Raw genomic sequence first — 3,953 nt, 5'->3', positions numbered from 1 at the left:
ATCTTCTCCCATTCTGTAGGTTGCCTTTTAGTTTTGATGACTTTGTTTCCTTTGCTGTGTAAAAGCTTTTTATCTTGATGAAGTCCCAAAAGTTCATTTTTGCTTTTGTTTCCCTTGCCTTTGGAGAGAGTCTAGCAAGAAGGTGCTATGGCCGATGTTAAAGAGGTTGCTACCTGTGTTCTTTTCTAGGATTTGGATGGATTCCCATCTCACATTGAGGTCTTTCATTCATTTTGAGTTTATCTTTGTGTATGGTGTAAGAAAATGGTCCGGTATCATTCTTCTACATGTGACTGTCCAATTCTCCGAGCACCATTTACTAAGAGACTGTCCTTGTTCCATTGGATATTCTTTCCTGTTAGTTGACCATAGAATTGAGGGTTCATTTCAGTGTTCTCTATTTTGTTCCACTGATCTATATGTCTGTTTTTGTGCCAGTACCTTGCTGTCTTGAGGATCACAGCTTTGTAATATAGCTTGAAGTCAGGTATTGTGATGGCCCCAGGTTTGGTTTTCTTTCTCGACATTCCTCTGGCTATTTGGGGTCTTTTCTAATTCCATACAAATTTTAGGATTATTTGTTCCAGCTCTGTGAAAAACGCCAATGGTATTTTGATAGGGATTGAACTGAATATGTGTAGATTGCTCTGGGAAGCATAGATATTTTAACAACATTTATTCTTCCAACCCACTAGCATGGAATATTTTTCCATCTTCATGTCTTCCTCAATTTCTTTCATAAGTGTTCTGTAGTTTTTCCAAGTACAGATCCTTTGCCTCTTTGGTTAGGTTTATTCCTAGGTATTTTATGTATTTTGTTGCAATTGTAAATGGGATCGATTCCTTAATTTCTCTTTCTTCTGTCTCATTATTAGTATATAGAAATGCAACTTTTATTTCTTTTTGTTGTCTGATTGCTGTTGCTAGGACTTCTAGTATTATGTTAAACAATAGTGTAGAGAGTGGGCATTCTTGTCGTGTTCCTGATCTTAAGGAAAGGCTCTCAGCTTTTCCCCATTGAGAATTATATTCGCTGTGGGCTTTTCATGGATAGTTTTTAGGAAATTGAGGAAGTTTCCCCTCTATCTCTATACTCTGAGGAGTTTTAATCAGAAAAGATGCTGTATTTTGTCCAATACTTTTTCTGCATCAATTGAGAGGACCATGTGGTTCTTCTCCCTCCTCTTATTAATGTGTTCTATCACATTGATTGATTTGCAAATGCTGAACCACCCTTGCATCCCAGGGATAAATCCCACTTGGTCATGGTGGATGATCCTTTTAATGTATTGTTGGATCCTATTAGCTAGGATTTTGTTGAGAATTTTGGAGTCCATACTCATCAGGGATATTAGTCTGAAATTCTCCTTTTTGATGGGGTCTTTGCCTGGTTTGGGGATTAAGGGAATGCTGGCCTCATAGAATGAGTTTGGATGTTTTCCTTCTGTTTCTATTTTTTGAAACAACTTCAGGAGTTTAGGCATTATTTCTTCTTTGACTGTTTGGTAGAATTCCCCAGGGAATCCATCAGGCCCTGGACTCTTGTTTTTGGGAGGTTTTTGATCACTGCTTCAATCTCATTACTTGTTATTGGCCTATACAGGTTGTCAATTTCTTCCTGTTTCAGTCTTGTTAGTTTATAGGTTTCCAGGAAGGCATCCATTTCTTCCAAGTTGCTTATTTATTGGCATATAATTGTTGATAATAATTTCTAATAATTGTTTCTATTTCTTTGGTGTTAGTCGTGATCTCTCCCCTTTCATTCATAATTTTATTCATTTGGGTCCTTTCTCTTTTCTTTTGGATAAGTCTGGCCAGTGGTTTATCAATCTTATTATTTCTTTCAAAGAACCAGCTTTTAGTTTCATTGATCTGATCTACTGTGTTTCTGGTTTCTAATTCATTGATCTCTGCTCTAATCTTAATTATTTCTCTTCTAATGCATGACTTAGGCATCATTTGTTGCTTTTTCTCCAGTTCTTTAAGGTGTAAAGTTAGTTGGTGAATTCGGGATTTTTCTATTTTTTTTGAGTGAGGCTTGGATGGTTCTGTGTTTCCCCCTAGGACTGCCTTTGCAGTATCCCATAGGTTTTGGTCAATGTGTTTTCATTCTCATTGGTTTCCATGAATTGTTTAAGCTCTTCTTTGATTTCCTAGTTGACCCAAACATTCTTGAGCAGAGTTGTCTTTAGCTTCCAAGTGTTTGAATTTCTGCCAAATTTTTTCTTGTGATTGAGTTCCAGTTTTAAAGCATTATGGCCTGAGAATATGCAGGGAATAATCTCAATCTTTTGGTATCAGTTGAGACCTGATTTGTGACCCAGTATATCATCTATTCTGGAGAAAGTTCCATGTGTGTTCAAGAAGAATGAGTATTCTGTTGTTTCAGGATGGAGTGTTCTGTATATATCTATTAGGTCCATCTGGTCCAGTGTGTCATTGAAAACTCTTGTTTCTTTGTTGATCTTCTGCTTAGATGATCTGTCTATTGCTGAGAGTGGAGTGTTGAGGTCTCCTACAATTAATGTATTATTATCAATATGACTATTTTTGGTTAACACTTGGCTTATGTAGTTGGCTGCTCCCATTTTGGGGGTGTAGATATTTACAATTGTTAGATCTTCTCATTGGATAGACCCTTTAAGAATAATATAGTGTCCTTCTTTGTCTCTAACTATAGTCTTTAGCTTAAAATCTAATTTGTCTGATATGTGAATTGCTACCCCAGCTTTCTTCTGAGGTCCATTGGCATGGAAGATGGATCTCCATCCCTTCAGTTTCAGTCTGGATGTATCTTTAGGTTCAAAATGAGTCTCTTGTAGACAGCATATGAATAGGTCCTGTCTTTTTATCCAATCTGCAACCCTGTGCCATTTATGGGAGTATTTAGGCCATTCACATTGAGAGTGATTATTGAAAGATAAGAATTTATTGTCATCGGGTTGCCTGTGAAATCCTTGTTTGTATAGATTGTCTCTGTAAATTTCTGTTGTATATCACTCTTGGGGTCTTTCTCCTTTTATAGAACCCCCCCCCTTAATATTTCTTGCAGGGCCGGCTTAGTGGTCACATATTCTTTCAGTTTCTGCCAGTCTTGGAAGCTCTGCATCTCTCCATCCATTCTGAATGACAGCTTTGCCAGATAAAGTATTCTTGGCTGCATGTTCTTCTCATTTAGTACCCTGACTATGTCTTGCCAGCCCTTTTTGGCTTGCCAGGTCTCTGTGGATAGGTCTCACGTTATTCTGGTGTTCCTCCCACTGTATGTAAGGAATCTCTTCCCCTAAGATGCCCTTAAGATGGTTTCTTTGGTTCTAAGATTTGCGAGTTTTACTATTACATGCTGGGACATTGGCCTGTTTTCTTTGATCTTGGGAGGGGTCCTCTCTGCGTCCAGGACACGAATGTTTGTTTCATTCCCCAGATTAGGGAAGTTCTCAGCTATGATTTGCTTAAATATATCTTCTAGTCCTTTCTCTCCACCCCCTCAGGGATCCTAATAATTCTGACATTGGAACGTTTCATAGCGTCACTTATTTATAATTTTGTTTTCATGGATTTTAAGCTATTTCTCCCAGGCCTCCTCTTTTTCCTTATTTTCTATCATTCGGTGTTCTTGATCACTAATTTTTCTTCTGCCTCATTTACCCTAGCTGTTAGAGTATCTATATTAGATTGGATCTCACTGATAGCACTTTTTTTTTAATTTTTTTATTGTTATGTTAATCACCATATATTACATCATTAGTTTTTGATGCAGTGTTCCATGATTCATTGTTTGTTCATAACACCCAGTGCACCATGCAAAACGTGCCCTCCTCAATACCCATCACCAGGCTAACCCATCCCCCCACCCCCCTACCCTCTAGAACCCTCAGTTTTTCAGAGGCAGATCTGTACTTCTGCGACAAATAATGCAACATATGTTAAGAAAAAAGAAAAAGAAGAAAATA

The sequence above is a fragment of the Callorhinus ursinus genome, unplaced genomic scaffold (assembly GCF_003265705.2).
Source record: "Callorhinus ursinus isolate GAN/ISIS: 27379988/994484 unplaced genomic scaffold, GSC_fseal_2.0 scaffold86, whole genome shotgun sequence".
In the NCBI taxonomy this organism is placed as follows: Eukaryota; Metazoa; Chordata; class Mammalia; order Carnivora; family Otariidae; genus Callorhinus; species Callorhinus ursinus.
The sequence above is the reverse complement of the archived record's forward strand: the minus strand, read 5'-3'. Positions refer to the sequence as shown.